We start from the raw sequence: 20275 nt of genomic DNA on the forward strand, positions 1-20275 counted from the left end.
GCCCGACTAACAGCAGCACATTTAATTTCAAAACTTGTGTAATAAAAAATGTCGCTTTTACTCTTTAACCCCCTCGGATCTTTACTCCCCTCGGATCCATTCCCTTTGACTTTGACTGCCGTGAAATACGCCAAATATCGCTTTAAAAAAAAAAAAAAAAACGTTTAATTTAAATAAATAAGTATCATCGACCCCTTCGTCCCCATTATATTTCTCTCGTTTTAAGCATCCACTTTAACCTCTTTCCATCCTCCTCCAATCCTCTCGATCCTCCAATCGAGAATAATATCTCGAAACAGGGCCATTTATAGATTAATATAAATCAAACGGAATACAGACGAAGGATCGATACTCGACGAACGATATACGGTATATTCATAAATTCACCGATTAGATTATCCATATAATATACCCGCGCGCAATTGGGCCAAAACTCGAAACAGTTAAATCGCTTGCAGTGCAGCGTTATGTATCGGTGGTTTAACAAACGGATTATCGATCGATCCGCTTATATTCTCGGCACAATCGGTTTAATATAGCGGAGAAGAATTGAAGGGGAAATGGAATTAAAAAAAAAAAAAAAAAAAAGAAAGGGGGCGGGGGGAGACTCGAAGTGTCTCCACCACCAGTTGGAATCCTGTTACCGAAGCGGCGGTGATAAAACAACATTCTTTGAGATATATAGAGCAGGATATCCAGCTCGAGAAGCCCATAGGTTGACTGGGCATGTCCTACATAGTACCTGGAAGCTTCTTTCCACTTTCTGACCTATAAACCTTTTAATGGTCTCTGGTTACTCGGCAAACAGCGTCCAGAGTACACGGAGGCTTGATATTTCGATCACGTGACGGACATTTTTCTCTTTTTAAACTCGACCCTGCAAATTATCCTGGACACACCCTCGCGTGAATTCTCGAATAATCGCCTCGGGATGTAGGTGTTCAAATATTAAAAAAAGACGAGTCTTTCTTTAATTTCTTTTTCTAAACAAATTGAAATTTATTTATCTTTGTTTACCCATCGGGATATTTTTCGCTTCTGAAAGAAGAATTATAAATCAAAGGTATGAGCTCTCGTGTCCAATTAAAATTATTCCCAACAGAGAGTCTATATAACCCGTAGAAAATGAAAATTATTCGAGGAGAATCGAATCGAGCGAGCTCGATATGCTGTGAAAACAGTTGCACCTTCGAGAGACAGGAGGGAATTTTTTAGCGGAGCCAATCCATCTCTATCTTGCGATATCGAGCTCGCTCGTCATACCACTTCGATGCCCCTTTCACCGCCTTCGTCGTAATTGGATAAACCTGAAAATAACACGAAAGGACGATCGCCAACTGGGAAACAGGCCGACGATATCGAGTGATGAGGCTGGGTTTAACTTTTGCCAGATCTCTGATGTATCGAAATCCTCGAATAACGTCGGCCTTCCCTATTCACGAATGAACGTCGATTTCTCTCGAACGGGAGATTTTTCTGCGTTTGATTTATTTGCAATTTAGATATGCAACTTGTTCGAAATCTGAAGTATGGAGTCGAGAGTTGAAATACGAGCGAATCTGCGAGATGAATTTTGAACAAAATCGGTTTTTTCTTTTTTTTTTTTTTTTTTTTCAAAAGTAAAATAATTCCACTATTGATGATTTTAATTTAATTAGAGAGAAAACAAGCGATTTCAATTTTAATCGAAAAATCTTTGTAAAGGAGGGACGGACAATTGCGTTTTTTTCTTTCTTTGGAGGGAGAAATGAAAATTATAAGCAGCTTATAAAAACAATATGCTGCAAGGGGATATTGTACGGATTAAAAGCGTTTAAACATCTGAAGGAGAATTTACGAGAATGAGATAAAACAAAACTGTTGTGTTGTAAGATCAATAATAACTTTTTTCAGAGTGCATAATATTGAAAAATGATAATTTTTTCATACCTAATCCTTTTTATTAATTTTCTATAAAATTTAGTGTAAAAATATTTATAATATATATTTTAAAATATTACGCGTTTGTTTAATCGTTCGAAAACGAAAAGAATTTAAAAGCTTGAATTCTCTCCGATATCGGTCAGTTACAAAAATACTCGTATTTCTTGTTATTCAAGAAATTTCGTTTTATTCGAAAATTTTGATTTTATTGAAAATTCGTGTGCATGTAATGGATGATATATTAGCAGTAATTTTTTTTCGATGTGGAAAGTGAAATCAACCCTCAAAAGATTTATTTGTTATTCCAATTTTGAATACAATTTCCATGGCAGAATGATAAATTATTAATTTTATAATTCAAAATAATATTTTATATCTTACTACTGCAACGCGTTTTTATTTAAAAGAACGAAAAATTAAACCTTGAAACGTCGATTTCGTCTTGAAAATCGTTAAAAATAAACGTTCATTTATTTATAAAGGTTCGTTAGAGATAAAAAAAAAATCGAAAAGATTAAATTTTTCACAATGTAGGAATACGAATATTTCTGTCACCGGTTGTAAATTGAAACGACATCAAACCATTTCTCTATTCGAGAGTACATATATATATATATATATATATATACATGCTCTCGATTTTTCTATCTTGTTCAGCGGATCACGCCTTCTTTTGCACGTACGAAAGATGAAAGGCAAGCCGATACCGAAATATAGAACAGAGACACAGAAATAACGAAGTCCATCGACGAGGGGGACAACTCGATACAACTATGGAAAACTCGAGGATCTTGTAATCACGTGTCTCGTCGATATATAAAATATCCTATTACTACGTCTCTCGTGTTTTACTACTTGTGGGATGAATCTGAATCGGAACGGCGGTCGTTTCGTTCGAAAATATTAGTTATTCCTGTTCGACTTAAAATTTTTGAAGGACTGCAAAGCGACATTACTTCCTTTCACCGTTGATCACTTAATCATTTCGACAACCAAAAAAGACCTCCAAAACGGGAAGAAGAATCTTGAAGAAATGTGAAATTGAATATAAAAATGTTCTTTCTCTTATAAATGCAACTTTCTATCTTTATTCCATACCGCGTTCAAGTTCTCCTCTTTCAGAGAAACATCTGAATCTTTTTATATGGTCAAGAATGAATTGATAATAAAATTGAGAAAGAAAAATTTATTTTCAAAATTATAAGATTGTGAAGATTATTAATGTGATAAAAATTTTTATATATGTTAAGTAATACGAAAAAAATATATTCTCGAAATACTCAAGAAGATCAATTTTCACTCAACTTTTAATAATAATTAACCGATAATAATCCGGCCTGTAATTCACGTTGAATTATTTCATAAACGAAACGTTTTTGGGGCATTAACCTCATTCCTTTCGGCACGTTGCCAAAACTGCACAAACCAAAAGTTTGCCGGGTTAAGTTTCGTTATTCGTAAAGTCGAGAACCGAACCATCGGATTCCTCTATTTAACAAATAGTTATTCAAAATAGAAGAAACGAGGTTTATAAAAGAATAAATTGTACAACTAAAGATTCTAACGACGAGTTAAAAAAGTAAGCGATAATTCAATTGTTATAAACTTACGAATAAAAAGATCTCCAATAATTTGTTATTCCCACCTTAAAATACCAAAGTTTCTTTAAATTCGTAAAATTCTCCTGAATCAAATCTATATATCATTCGATCATTCGTTGATGAATCGACAACGAGAAAACTCTTCTGATCCTCGACGAAACGAAAACGCGAAACGTAAAAAAAAATCTCTATCCGAGAAATTTCTTCTTTACTGTCATTTTATTTACCAAAGTTGGGGGGGGAGGGGAGGGGATTACGCACGCGGGACTCGCTATTTTCGCGGGACAAGGGGCGAGGAAAAAGTTACATTCCCCGGCAGTTCCTCCATTTGTAACTCGTGATGCCTGCGGTGAAAGCAAAGTAAAACAAATAACCGGAAGTTTTGGAAGAATTTTCTCGCGGGGAATATATGTCGGTGAGAAAGTTTCGGATGAACTTTGTTTGACTTGAAGAATCGAAGTATCGAATCATATCGCTTAAGTTAAATAACTTTCGTGAAGATGTGTACGGAAAGAAATCCGGAAGCCAAAATTCTTTCGCACGGGTTATCAAGTTTTTGATAATGAAATAAGCCGAAAAAAAAAATATCAATTTAGAGGGGAAAGTTTAACGATAAGTTATTAAGGTTGTTAGTGGGATTATTTGCCGGTGAAAATTGTGAATTTTCGAAAGTGATTATTAATAGAAGAAATTCCCTGAGAAATAGTTTCGATAGAAAACACGCTTAAGTAGTTTTTGATTTTAACAATGTTGCTTCTCTTTCTGGTTGCCAAAACTGGGACGCCAAGTTTTCATTGAAAACAATATAATTTTCCAGCAGTCCATTAAAAATTCTGTTCCATCGTGTTCGAATGGAACACGAGTAGAATGCTTTTACGAGATAACGAGTGGCGATAATCGTTCTCGTGTGTATTCGTGATTTTTAAAAAAAGAAAGAAATATTTATCATATACGATAAAACAAATGTGGAAATTGATGCAATTGAAATCTAGAGAAATACGATGATACGGAAAAATGGAAAAATTTATCTTCACATTTTTCACGTTTATTTTCGCATTAATTAATCGTACGAAGCAAGAATTTTATGTATATATCAACTATTGAAATTATATGGATATTATTGAAATCGTTATAAATAAATAACCCAACTAATTAACCGTAATCCCTGTATATCCCGAATATAATTAAAATATATTATAAAAATTAATACAAATCCGTAATTCTTAGAAAAAACGCGAGTTCAAAAAATTTCATTTTCTGATAATTTTTAGAGAACGGTATAGAGAGTTCATTAGCTCGTCGCATATTTGCATATAGAACGACCCTCTCATCAGATACAGGTTATGGGAGGCAAACTTTCATTTTATAATAGCAAATGTTCCTTGTAAACTGTATAATTTATGGTATCTTGTTTAGGCTTGCATATCCTCGGCGAGGATACGATCTTTGTTTGACACGAGACGCCACGGATCAATATAACGGGCAAACAACTTTGGAAGATGTCGTTAATTTTTATGAGAAGAAAAGCATAAGTGCTGTCTTTGCTCCTTGTTTATTAAAGCCTTATGGTTTAACGGTCACACGAAGTAGGATTAAAACGTGCATTTGGCCAATTACATTTAGATAGACTCCTCTTTCTTCGATTAAAGAAACGCGTGTGTATTTCTGCAAAATTTATCATACAGAATGTGTACAGTAAAGCTCTTCTGTTTTTGACTTATAATAAATGATTCAATACCTCGAAGAGAATTTTCTAAAAAAAACAAGCAATAATTTTACTCCAAATCCTCTCATTAACTAATGTGATTATTCCGCTACGGATATACGGATTCGTGCAAAATGAAAGAAAAATTTACATTTTATCCAATTTACACAATTCACAATGTTCATAGACACGCATTATATTCGAAAAACAAAATCTCCATTTAAATTTCATTCCGTAATTTCTTCAATTTTAAAAAAAGGATAACATCTCGTCGAAAAGAAAAAGAGTCTGTCTCGAAAGCTCAGGATCAAACGCGAGACACCGAAGAATCCGAGAGGAAAACCGTTTCGTTAAAAGCCCGAGCTAAGACACACACGTCATCGGTCCCGTTTTCAATTCCTTCGATCCGTAAAAGAGGATAAAAGTGGATCGATCGCATCCGTGACATCCGTTCCATTTCCCGTATCCAACAATTATTTTAAAACGTTTTCCAAACGAGAGAGGGAGAAAAACAACGACGAGGATATCATCATCGTGAAGAGCGTGGCGCCCTTGGAGGCGGAAAGCACGAATTTCTAGTACGTGGCCCACATACCGGCCGGACCTTGTATCGTGAAACTAGATTCCGTGATCCCATTGAACAAAGCCGCGAGCTTTGTCAACCATCGCTGGGTCATATGCAGATCCATAATCGGCCGCGTATTAGCACGCGCGCGGCCTCGTGCAACTTTAAAGGCGAGCCTCGATTCGAATCGATATCGTATGACTCGATCTCCATTATTATTATTCTCGAGCAGTTTTGTCTTTTAGGTTTAAAGTGAATTCTAAAAAGTTAAGGCAGGAAATTGGAAGTATATCTATCTAGTTTTGAATCACATCGTCAGGGAGTTATTAATTGCGAGGACGGAAAAAGATGAATATGTTTCTGCTATAACATAACTAAAAGTGAGTAGCTTCAGAGTTATTGATACAGAGAAAGAGAAACTCTGATAAAACTCGCCTATCTCGTGAACGAATAAGGCATGCGTACCTTTCTCATCAACTAGATATTAAATCTATCCTCTCGAAATATTTCTTATTCGCGTTACAGAGAAAGACAGCTCGCGATTAATTTTTTCCTCCCCCCGAGAGGACGCAATACGTTGCGGGCCAAAATGCAAATAATCCCCGGGAAGAAGGAATCTATCTATGCAGCGTATCTGCGCTAAAGAGATAAAAGGGGGAACGGAATTAGCATTTATCTCGAGGACTTCGTTCCGAGGCAAGTTAATATCGCTAATTGTAAAAGAAAGCAAAGAGAAATGGAGGGATTCGTGTAATTGAAACGAATCGAAAATTAAGGGAAGGGAAGAGGGTTCGAGCGATAATTCAAACATTTTTCAACGGTTTGAACGGCTGTAATTTTTAAAAGCCATTCCTCCAGTTTAGAAAACTTGGCAGCTTGGCGGCCAGAACGTGTTTTACTTATGAAAACACGCGCCACTATCATTTTGCCGCTTAAAATGTTAGCGGTACACTTACGTTCCCTGTTTCTCAACCGAATGCGCTCGTTATTCATTTTAATGCATTTAAAACGTTTAATCTAGGATGCCTGTGTATCCCGTGTAATTTAGATAAATTACTCCTAGTTCTCGTGAGAAATCGTCTCTTTAAACCGGACTTTTAAAATACGATTCCCGAAACATGTTTAATGCATACGCCATTCCCCATTGATCAAGAGACCCGATAAATATTATAGAGCAATCAGGGGAAAAAAGTTAAATAATTAAAGAAATTACTGTACAATTTTACTTTATAATAGAAAAAAAGGATGCAAATTTTTCTAAAACGAAAAATACGAAATAGTAAGTTTAGTAAATGAATCAAGCTAATTACTCCGGATGAAAAAGTGGAAGAAAATTTCTCTCCTGTTCAACCATGATGCAATTTTAAAATGATTCGTTACCTCTTTAGTTGTACAATACAAAAATCCTTCGCTAAAGTAAATATTAATTCAACAGTATTGCGAAGCTTTTATTTTACCCAAACTCGATATAAAAAGGAAATAAACGCATCATTTTTAAAAAAATCAATGGATCTTCGATCACGTTTAAAAACCGCGCGTCTTACAGGCATCGATTAATTAAAATCTTCGGCCATCCAACAAAGGATGGGCCGAGTCGTTTGCGCCTCATCGGTTCGAACAAAAAGCGGAACAGCAGCTTCGGAATGGTAGTTTACTTAATTAAGCCCGGAACAACCCCTTGGCTTTAATTTCACCCCCAACAGCGAAGGAAATTCCTCCTCCTTCTTGGAAACGTTCCTCTCCTGGAACCGGTCAAGCGAATCGCACTTAGCGAGTTCACCCCCTCGAGTAAATGTCATTGGAAGTGGTCCACGAATCGAAACGGCGCGTCAGTTTACGAATGCTCGTAATAAATATTTCTCTTTTCCTCTTTAAACAAGCTTTATCTATCACGCTAATATTAAACGGTTGAATTGATTCATTGTGTGAACGAAGAATTAAATTGTGATATTTCAAATAGGTTTGATAAGGATAAATATAAAAATTGGAAATTTAAAAATTCATTTCAGATGGATTCTATAAAAAGTATAAAGGATGATGGGTTTTCTGAAAAACAGGAAACTATCATATCTTCGTTCGAAAATATTTTCAACAATCTAATGAATTATTTCTATAATAACACGAATGTTCTAAACGAGTTAACGAAATAAAATTTCATTCAGAATTCATCGATGAGGGATTATATGTCAACTGTCTAATAACGGTATGAATACCCTATGAAAATCTACATCGATCACCCATATTTTATTCGATGGCAGCCGAGCAATAACCGCGAATCGATATCGTTAAACGATCGCGGTTGAACTTAACAAATCTCGAAAGAGCGATTACACGAGAAGAATTTTGATCGCGGTTGATTCAAACTCAACGGCCAGAAATATCGTGAAAGCGAGGGGAAAAAATGGCGCGATTTGGGGAGGAGGAGGAGGAGCAGGAGGAGGGAAAGGTTGTAGCGAGAGAAGAAATCCTTACGGAGCGCAAAGTAATTCAGCCATTACGGCTCCACGATTTCGCAAGCGCAAATGAGAAAAGTTTCCACAGAATTTTTCGCCGTAAATATATATGTGTGTGCGCGCGTCGCATGACAGCATTAAGATTATACGCGTCATACGGAATATTTAAAACGAGAGAAACGGTGTTCGGGGAAAGAAGATACATTGCAAAGTGTGCGATTCCTGTATGTTAACATTTTTTTTTTACTCTAATCTGAGAGAGATTAGAAAACAATTGGGAGATCAGTATTGGAGTAATTGTAAAAATTAAGATGTATATTTCCAAGAATGTACAGAAACGTATACGATTGGATTATTCTAATTGCCTGTTTATTTTTCATTCAAAGCATGATGAGAACAGCGAAGAAAGATCATAAATCAATTCTTTCTCGAAGCGCTTGTTGTAAAATTCTTTTTTATCGATCCTTTAATTTTCTAAAGTGATACGTCAAGCTTCGTGTCCTACCAGCAATCGAGCTTATTTCCAATATTAATTTCACTTCATTTAACAAGCAACAAGCTTAAAAAGCGGCCAAGTAGATGGGGAAAAAAGGAGAAGGAACAAGAGAAAGAATTACTTGTGAGGCCGGACAGCGGTTATAGATTAAGTGCAGCTAAACATCCCCTAAACAACCTGGTCATAAATCCATCCGGAAGATTAAGACGCCCTCTGTCTCTGAATATTCCCCTTTCTCCTTCCATCCTTTTTTACGCCTTTCTTCCAGGAACACGCACCCCTTATCTGTATCCCTTTCCCCCTCGTTTCCATCTCTGCCTGCCCCTGACGATATAACTCACGCGCCCTCTCTCTCTTAAAAGAAAGTGCCTGAGCGGATAACGCTGCCCGTCTAACTAACGACGTCTGATTATTGCGGCCCCGAGATAAATTTCTTACTTAATCTCACCCCCAGGCCTAGTTACATCTCGCGTGGATACTTCCGCCATTGTTGGCTGGAAGCAACCACAGTCGTTCCATTTCGCCATCGACATCTCAGGTTAATGAAACCTTGCCTCGTTTTCGTCGAATTTATTTACGAGTAAGAAGGAGGCAGAGATAGAGAACGGCTTCATTCGGGGAAATGAAGAAGGAAGCATTCCTCGAAATCATTGCACAGATTCGGAGCCAGAATTAGTATTGGTTCAAGGACTAGGGTCGTTTGGTTAATTTCTCTCTCGGTATTATTATTCGTGGAGAAAAGGATAAAGATTGAATGGTATCAAGATGATACGTGATATCATTGTTAATTCTTTCGTTCGATATATTCTCTCTTTAAATATCGAAATATATAAAAATCATTATAGTTTAACAGATATTTGAATATAAGTAAAACTTATTCTTATCAAAGGATGTACGAAGGAAAATATGAACAAGTATTATATAATTTACGCGTATTATCTCATAAATTGTAAAATTCAAATCGAAATGTATTCGCTTTATTCGAACACTGAGAAAATTAAGATGTCGAAATCAGGGGAGACACTCTAATCTATGTATCAGAGATCGTCGTTTCGACGTGTTTCGATTTTATCATATTAGAAACAGAGATAATTGATATTCGAAGGTTTCCAAGTTAAGAGGAAATAAATAAACGAATGGAGGGTGTACGATCGCGTCTGAATCTGTTCCCTTATTTTGTAACATCGACATCGATATTCCCGATTATTTTCTTTCTTTCGGTGTTGTTTCGACAGAGAATGTAGAGTAGCTGTTGAATTCAATAAGGAAAATGACGAGGATACGGTCAGAGGGTGGAGAAAGGGGTTTGCCCCTCTTTTCACCCGTCCATCGTGCATCGATTTTCCTTCAAACAGCATTATTCGAATATACTTTCCGCGCGGATGAGTAAACCAGGACGAGGTGATGAGCTGTTGAGAGCTCAACTCCTACTCGAAGAGTATTGGCCGGAGTAAACTCGTCGTTTAATTAAAATCTTTGGCGAAATCTGAATCGGCCGAAATTATTCCCCCTTATTCGATCCTTCCGATCGGTTTCGTTTGTTGCCCGTTCAATCGCGAAATTAAAATCGCGCCGATAATATGAAAATTTATCGAAAACCTGTTAAACCGGCGGATCCCGCGATGCACACCGATTAATCAAAGTGAAACGTTCCGGCGAAATCGAACGAGAGGGAATTACGTGGGGGATTGGAAACAAACGAGAAGGACAGGGAAGAAATCGAGAGGAACAAACAGGGAATCCCGTTTCTTTTCTTTTTTTTTTTTACCGTGCAACGAAAACACGGTCGTTGCGTTTATAAATAATTTACGTACGAGCGAGTCGATAATCTTTCAAATCCTTTCAACTTGGTGGTAAAAAAGTCGTGTAACGATTCGTAATCCCCTTTTTTCTTTTTTTTTCAAGATGATTTTATACGAATAGAAAAGTGAAGAGAAGAATTTTCGTTTCAATCTTTTCCCACGAAACATTGTGAACAGAATAATATATTATATTCGAAACCATCTTTTTTTTCAGAAGAATTCTAAGAAGATTAACGTTAAGAGAAAGAGCAAAACTTCTTAAGAAATATTTAACTTTTAATATTTAACTTTTACTCCATCTTTCAATTCTTTTCTCAAAAAAATTGCGTTAAAATACTAACAATTTCATAAATCACTGTACTAGATGTTTCGAAGCAGAACGAGGGATAAAATTATAGGCGGATTGTATAAAAAAATAATTCGATCGATCCAAGTTGTCAGGAATACCAACGTTATCCACTACAATGGCGGCTGATAATCAAAGATCGATCGCGAAGAGAGAATTCGGGAAAGACACCTGGGCTGCGCGAGACTTGGGGTGCCAATAATCTGTCATCGAAACAAGCGTCTCCGTTTCCTGTTTTCGACGTAGTTTCAAATGGCGCGTCACGTTCGCATCGTTTAACCCGACGCACGTTCGAATACCTGTGACAAATATTTAACGTTCCCGCCAGCCGTTGATTTCGACCAATTGTCCGTCGTTCCGCTGATTTCAACGTCCAAATGAAAACTTCTCTTTGCAGGCTGTTCGAATCTAACGAGTTTGGGAAATTGCGATAACGCGGCACGATTGATTTTCAACGAATACGTTGAGCTTAGAGGCGGATGATAAAATGAAATTTTTTTAAGTGAAATTATAAATGGATGTGCTCGAGATATAAGGAAGCTTTTGGTGTACTTAATCTCTGATGAAAGTTCAGAGAGATCGTTTATTATAAAGATACGAATCGTGATACGATTTCATTGTACATTTCTGAGTAAAAACTTTCAATTTCTAACATGATATTTAATAATAACTCAATTATATGCATATACACGTACGTGCATATTATAGCATGTATCTTTTTATGCACATTTTAATTTTGAATGAAAATTTTACCGAATAAAATTAAATTTCGCTTAGGTTTTTAAATTTTACTAGAAAAACATCCTAATACACGTATACACATGAATACACACGTACGTATTTTACATACGAATACAAGTATATACAACGCAACCATTTGAAAGATTGATTTCACCGATGACGAAACATGATTTTAATTTGTTGCATATCGTCCCTAGCTTTATCTTTTATCAACTGACAAGAGAAAACTCTGTCCAAAAATGACCCCATTAAAATCGGCCAATTCAAAAGCAGTCAAGAGAAATAAAGTTTCCAGCAACGATCTCTACGATAATAATAAATGAAGTGGGTCAAGAAGGTTAATCGCGGCCTCATCGAAATGTAAAACATGAAAACGCGGTTGAACCTTCAATGGAGGGATATCTTGCCGCCTGCTAAAGTACGCTCGCATCCGTCGTGCAAGTATTAACCCTGTGATTTGTCGCTTGCCCTCTTTTTCCTCATCCTTATTTTTCCTCCTCGCGTCACTTTCTCCCCTCGTCCAGCCCTCCCTCGCCTCTCTCGACAAGTTTTTCTTCTTTTTTTCTTTCCACCGACGAACCTCGCGCGAAATCCCATTTATATGATAAACCTCTTATATTTTTTCACGCAAAAAAGTTAGCTGAATTTCCAGCTAAACGCGCTACACGCGTGTTCGAAAAATATGCACAGCTACGATAATTGATGATTCCAATAATTCCAAAGGATATTGAGAATAAATATATATATATATATATAAGATTATTTTTTGAGAGTAGCATGAAAACAATCTATTTATATTTTCAAACGAGATTTCGTAGACTATATCCGCGAGACAAAAATATATACATCCTCATTTTTTTAAATGAAACAACTCATAAACTTTTTGGATAAAGGAACAACCTTTATAGATACCATTTTTCCATAACGCGGGGAAAAATAACGGAGGCGTTAGCGGAGTCTTCTTTGCGGGAGAAACTTCATCCCTTTACATCATTCCTTGGTTTCTTTGCCTTGGAAATGTGAAAAAATACGAAAGGAAGGTTAGACGAGAGGAAAGGAGCGAGTGTCGAAAATTTACATGGCGACGCCTGGCAAGGGTGGAATTTCAAATAATAAAATTTCGTTAAATTTTACAATTTGCACGAGAAAAAGGTAAGAATGAAGAGGATGAAGGAGAAGCTACTAAAATCGAGCGATGCACCATAACCGATACAAAACTTGGAAAACTTTCTTCTCAAACTGACCGTCAATATATAGTCTCCATGAGTCTACAACGAACATACATTTGCAAGCCCGTTTTGAACGCGATCGAACCGATTTCGTTTTCGTTAAATTCGAACAAACTGCGTTTCGATTCCTTTTATCGCATACGAAAAAAAAATTGGGGCATACTCCTCGATCGTTTTCTTTTTTTTAAATAACAATCCCGAGTCTTTGCACTTTACCTCGCCTTTACGTTTCGTGGCAAAGCGACGCATTGTGTGTGTCCCAGCGCACGCGTTGATTTCGTGGAGTAGCACAGTTACATCCCTTTCTCCGTTTTGCGTTATTAAATTCTCGATAAACATTCGCGAAATCCACGAACTCGATCTTGGTTGGTTCCTCGTGTTCGAACGGATGTAAAATTTTGTGGGATTTATTGCTTTTCTCTTTATTTGAGAATATGTAGAATGACGTATAGAAGGGAATTAAACGTGATTTTAATCCAAGTTTGAGTATCTTTGAAAAATGGGCGAATTGTCGAATTTTATTAGTTATAAGAAAAAGAGATTAATTGATTCTGGATAAAACTTGAAATATTTTTTGTCGAAAAAAATATGATGAATATTGGATTTGACGAATATAGAAGCGGATCGAGGTTTCGCTGTATATTGTAATCCATTTAGAAGGAGGCTTCAAAATATTTTCTTTCGTATGGAATCGTAACAACACGTGCCAAGCTTTATAGAATTGAAATCGAGGTTTTAAAATTTTCAAAAAAAAAAAATGATATCTCGTTAACATATTTCTTATAGGAATCTATTTTTATTTTATTTAACAATTATACTTGTTACAATTACACGTAAGAGAGAACGTAAGGAAAATTGTATTTTTCTTATTTCGATGACATTTTTTTAATTTAGCGAAAAGAAGAAAGGGGGGAATTAACCTAAAGGAACGAGTTCTGAAAAATATGATATTTTTAATATTTCCCCCCCCCCCTCTTTTAATCGTAAATGAAAAGCAACTTATCATCGAAGGATGATCAACAAAGTTAAAATGGAACATGCTGTTTGCGGGGAAAGTTTAATTTAATTTCTCGAGCTCGCTCCTCTCGAAAAGTTCAATTTCAAATCGTACTACTTTTCTTTCCGGACTCCAATATTGATCTATATCACTTTCAACGCAATAAATCTAACCAAAGCTTCGACACATTTCCTTGGACATTCGCGTATATCGTGGTAGATACAAGTCTGACCATTTCCTAGAGAAGGATATCTTTTTCTCTAGGATAAAATAAAATGACTCGTAATATCATAAAATATTATTAATCAAATTTGTAAAACTATCAACATTGTTTGCATCGTGATTGCGTTTAAACGAGCCTTATTTTTCTTGTATTCGTTTCCGATTTTCATTGATCCTTTCAATTGTTGTCGATATATAATTAATACGAAATACTGGATTCATTAACCTATTTTAAACTGCGCAAGAAGCAGCTCGTTAGCTTTCATAGGGCATATAAGGATGCCCCGCATTCCCTGCGTCTATTATATGCACATTCCTGCTTTGTCCGCATCAAGCTTCATCAGATCGTAATGAAATTCTAATCAATATTGAATATCAAAGCCGTATATCGATTTAAACGTTCTACCGAATCTCCAAAGAACGTTGATTAATCTTCCTCTTCTCCCAAGAGAAAAATCTCACGAATCCAATTAATTTAAGTGGTTTCTTAAATCTTAAATCAAGAATTCAGAATTTCAGAATCGAGTCGAAAAATTCTTCAGAAATATAGAAAATCAGGATTTCATTATCGTGCAAGGAGGTGATATATCTTGATTTACAATCAAGAAAAGTTTTCTGTTCGCGGAAAAAGGGAACGAAATTAATATAAGACGATTTCACAAAACCAAATTATTCGTGAAAATTTGTAGAAAGGGAAAATATATATTTTATGGAATCATATATATATATTCTTTTTTAATAAATCAATCGATGCAGATTATTATCCTTAGAAATATTTACAAGACTTGTCATAAAATATAAATGTAATGTATAACATTTTATTATATATATTTTTTCATAAAACGAGAATAATTTACTCGAAATCGTATCACGTAGTTAATGCAGCCGATGAAGTTGTTGTAACTCGGTGTTAATTATGGTTAAACGAAGATAGGAGAAGAAATAATGGACAGGAAAAACCAATAACTAACAATATTGCTTCGCTAATCTAGTTTTTCTCGTACTTGCCACAAAGGGAATTTTTCTCACGATGATCGTTTTCGAAATAAATCTCTTCGACCTCGTCAACACGGGTCGACGAATTCTTCCTCGAAGGTACGAGATCATCCCGAGGAGCCGATAGAAGAAGCGAAACAAATAATAAAACGAACTGGAACTTTCGCGTTTGTTAAGGAAAATCGAGTCCGATTGAAAACAAAGCGACAAAGACCAAGGTTTTCGAGTTGTGTCGATATTTTTTCCTCCTTTCTCGTGCACAACAACCGTCTAGTTAGCCATCTCCACGGTCGAGGAACAATGGGAAAGGCGGCAATTTATGCATCGACAACACTTTTATTCCCTTCGTTCGTTCGCGGAGTGGATTTGTATCGGAACGATGAACGAGGTTCATTGTGCCTCGAGAAACCAAGACGTGACCTTAGAAAGAGAGTCGCGCTTAAAGAGGGATCTAGATCTCGATGAACTGAAACGCCTCCAGCTATTCTGCCCCCGATCCCAACTTACGTATGTACGTATCCTCGTGTGGAACATTGTTACATCGATCGCATTTCCGCCAGAAATTTTTCGTTATAAAGAGGAAATTTCCAAAATTAAATGTAACTATTCGAACGATTTCCAATTGTTGAGAAAACACGCAAAACGAGACGCCATCTTTTTTTTTTTTTTACAGAAAAATTAAATGACAAAATATATTCCGATGCAATTAAGATTCCAATTGAAATACCTGCCGAGAAGGAATCAAAAATATGGGAATCGCACGCGACACATTTACGTCGTGATGCAAATCGTGACGAGCCGATTCTTCCTCGCCTTACGAAGCGAAACTAGAAACCCAGATCCCACTAATCACATACCGAGCTCGCCGGTGTTTCAGTGAAGGGAGAGAAAAAGGAGGGAGCGAGGCAGTCACAATTGGAGCAAACTCGACGCGATAAGAGCCGACAGAAACGGAGCGGGTTGTTCGATCCTAACGAATCTAGGTAAAAAACCCGTTCGAACTCGTTCCAAACTGGCTAAGAATTGACAATTAGGGTCGATCTTGTTTTTTTTCCCGACTCTCGCTTCCTCCACCGCAGTTATGAAACCAAGTTCCATAAACCGGCAGGGAGGGAGAGAGAGAGAGAGAGAGCGATACGAGGGGGTTGATTTAAGCCCCGCAGGAGGTGGTGGAAATCTTTGATAAGGCACGGCCAAGCGCGAACGCTGATTGGTCGCCCGAGGCCTCGCGTCACCGTTCAAACAATGCGCTCCCTGCTAACAATGCAATCCCCCGGCCGAGATAAAGATATATATATATATATATAGAGAGAGAGAGAGAGGGGGGGGATCAGGACAACCTATATCTAGCGGGCTACACCGTGATCTTCTTACATCTGGCGGCTCTCGAAGCCGAGGATCCGTGTCGCGAAACAGGGCCGTTATCGCTTATCCTCCCGATGACTTTTTCACCTTCCTACTCTGAACCTCCCCCCCTTCTATTGTTGGTCGAGACGTCGCGAGAATCGAGACATTTCGAACCGTTCGATCGTGAGCTCTCCCTTTGTGAGCGAGGGGGGCGGACGGAGAGACGAAATGGAGTGTGAAATTACAAACGGATGTATAAAGTTTCTGGGACGTGGAGAAAGAGGGAAAAGAAAGCCGAGGGATCGAAGGAATTGAAGTTCATTTCGATCAGAACAATTCGAAATTTAATAATAATTATGATTTCCAACGAGGGAGAGGGAGGGTAGGATATGGTAGTCTAGGACGCAATTTCTAATGCAAATCATAATTCGAGAGAACGATCAAAAAGCTTATATTGGGATGTAATTCTTCGATTCAAGGAATATAGAAAAAGTGAATAATTGCGATCACTCGTAAATCGAGTCCAATAGTGAATGTTTGCCGAAATGATAACGTAATTGCGTAACCCATTCGATCAACAAGCTTACTTGACCGTTTGGAATTGCTCGTAATGATCGGGCGTATATCCAATCGACCTATCGTCGATATATATATATACAATTTCCTATACATAGATGTGACACTATCGCTACCAAAATTATCATATTTATTCTTCGCAAGATTTTGAATAAGCAAGGCAAAAAGTATCGGTTAACTTTACACCTATTCCAATAAGAGCGCAACGAATGCATCTATGCGTTTCCTCGCGTATAAACAACGATGAGAGCATCTGGTATAATTATAAAAATATTGCGAGATGTGCACGCGCATGTATTCATCCCGCGCGCAGAAATAATGGGGGGGAGGAAGAAAGGCGACACGAAGAGGGAATAGAAGGATGGAGATGAGTTTGAATTTGGCCCACGCCTCGTTAATTTTTCGCCCCGTGTCACTGCATTGTTTGCCCGGGGAAAAGAGAGTGTTTATTGCCCGCAGCTCGAGACGAAAGTCGACGGGGTTGCCTTTACGTGTTTTCCTTTTTTTTTTTTTTTTTTCTTTTCCTTTCTTTTCTTTTCGAGTGCACGCGACTCGTACAATCATGGATCTCCTCGAGCATTCTCGTTTTAATGATTCTGATCTAACAAGTTGCGCGTCCGCGTGCATGCAGGATTCGATCGTGAACCAACACTGTTCACGCGTTCGACGAGCGAGATTTTTTTGTTAAGAAGGAGAGTGGAAGACGATATAATCGATCAGAAGTGTTTTTTATGCAAATTTAACCGATAAATGGTGTTAACGAGATTAACAATAATATTCTATTTCATGCGTAGAAGCATCGTGCGTAGAGAAAAGTTTCTTTATTAGAAAATAATATATCAAGAGGTGGAATTATATTCAAGTTATAATAAGCTTTGTATAAAAAATATTTTCAGGCGAAATCAAATTTTCCACGATAGATGAATTTCCTTCTAAGATAACGTAGAAGATTTTCTGAGTGATCGTACATATAGGATTTCAGCAATTTTCGAGGTTCCATTAAAAGACATTGAGTATACATAAAATATATTCGTTGAAGGAAATGGATGGCTGTTTCTATCAATTATCGGATCCATTTACTTATTGATTGGTGAATGAATTTTAATGGAAAATTTACATCTCATCAATTTCCTAGATACAACATATCGAACATATCGCGATCTTAATCACTGAAGAATTAATTTGTTTTTCCTCGATGTTGCATTTAATGTTTCATACATAATGTTTACACGAAAAAATACTTTAGATAATCCATCGAATCGTTGTCTTTTGATTTACTACAACTTAATTACAGCGAGGAAAAATTTTTATCATTCGTATTTATCCAAATATTTGAGCGTTTCCAATTATATTGTACACGAATATATTAAATATCGATTGACATAGTTTCGTGGAGAATTATTACGGAAAAGAAATTAATATATCCTACATGTTTAAAGACAGGTGGTAAAATACAATTTTTATACTTTTTCCAGGATTAAAATATCCTGGAACATGTATATATATATATATATATCTCACGAAAGTTAATTAATATCGAAGTAATTAGCGATCAATAAAGTTTCGAGGGAGGACGAATAATATTTTACATCGTAACCCGGTAATCCTGAAAATATATCTTGTCAATAAGATGAATGAAACTTTGAGCATCGACGAGAAGGAATGTCGATATTGTCCTCGATGAATCCATTTATAGAATAAAATAGGACAGTGCGTATAACCGACTGCTACATATTTACGGCCAAACAATATATCCCGAACACGTTCCAACCGTATGCATGATAGAAATAAATTACGTAAATAAAAATAATAAAATCCCTCGTTCGATCGAAAACCGGTGGAAAAAGAATACAATTTACCCGAAATATCCCGCTAATTTCGATACGTTGACATTCGAACAAACTACGCAATACGAAATTCCTGCTTAAAACCCTCCTCCACGACGGAATCCCTTGAAAACACGCGGACGTTCCATCAAGGAAATTATTCTGAGTTTGTTCCGGGTCAACATCTCGAACATTCGAGGATCGTAGACGTCGAACTTGGTGGCAAAGGAAGAACAAAAATAAAAACGATGAGAGGGCGCGTCATTTCCCGATTTCTCGAGGAGAGAATTAAATTGAGACGACGTGAAAGCGGCCTGCGGTGGAAAATGTTTAATTGCTACGGGGAAAATGGTAAAACTAGCTGTCGATTGGTGTAACCCGCTTGTCGTCAAGTTATAGACGGTGAATTAACGCCGGTTTGAGGGCGGTAGCCCGCGGTACGAAATGGAATTCTCGTTGCTCGAAAATCACTTTCCAAACTGTAACAATATTACCGTTAATTGCCACCTCATTGCGTTCGAAATGTCGATGCTCCCCGAAACGGACGCGACAAGAAAGAGAAAAGAAAAGTTCGTTAACGAGACGTTCTATTCTCGAATCTAAGTAAACAGAACTAAGAGTGTAAAGCAAAGGGAAACCCTTTACACCTGTTTTAATTATGTTTCAACCCCCTTTCGAATATTCCGTTTTTCGTAACGAACGTTGACCGTGAAAAATGAATTCTACGAACGAAACGAAAATGGTCGTTAGAAGAATTTGCTTTTTTTATCAACGTTTCGATAAGGGCTTTCTCCCTCTACTACCCCGCACAATTTCACCGCCTGATTGCGATTTTAAATGTTTGCGGGGAAATGTATCGTTCGCATGCTCGTTCCCAATTAAAATCGACGGAGGAGGAACAATTTTGAAACAAGTGGCAGAGGAAATGGAAGTGCATATAACGAGTAAAGGAAACTAACCGCGTAATAAATCAAACGAATTGGAGAACTCCAATTATCGTAAACCTCCATCGCGGAAAATTTTAACTGGAAACTTCTTTACGTAAATGTATTTCGCGTTCATCCAATAATATTCCAACAATTCTCTTATCTAAATAGAATTTCCTGTTACTTGGAACCGCGATGACGCCATATTCGCGTTTAATCGATGCGTTGATCCATGTTAAAAAAAAAAAAAAAAAAAAAGAAGAATCCACTTTATGAAGGGAAGAAAAAGTTTTTGGAAATGGAACAGTTTCGATTGCGAAAAATATCAAATTGTTCGAGAAATGATTGAATAAAATTTTGTTTCGTTATCACCCGGTTAAATCGATAAAATTTAATTCTCCATAATGCTATTGTTCTATGATATTTGTTTCCCTCGTTAATTCTTTCTTTGAGAAAAAAAGAATTTTCTCAGGATCCTTGTCCTCTCGAGAATTTATCCCCCCAAATATTATCAACAAATTTCG

At 36.8% G+C, this 20275-nt stretch overlaps 1 protein-coding gene across 4 annotated transcripts in view; it reads right to left on the reverse strand.

The window, feature by feature from the left end:
• The window catches only part of LOC100871326 (zwei Ig domain protein zig-8), a 396962-nt gene that overhangs the window by 369406 nt on the left and 7281 nt on the right, over positions 1-20275 (reverse strand). The window lies entirely within an intron of this gene.

The sequence above is a fragment of the Apis florea genome, unplaced genomic scaffold (assembly GCF_048593485.1).
Source record: "Apis florea isolate Af1SG1 unplaced genomic scaffold, ASM4859348v1 contig_2190_pilon, whole genome shotgun sequence".
NCBI classification, from domain to species: domain Eukaryota; kingdom Metazoa; phylum Arthropoda; class Insecta; order Hymenoptera; family Apidae; genus Apis; species Apis florea.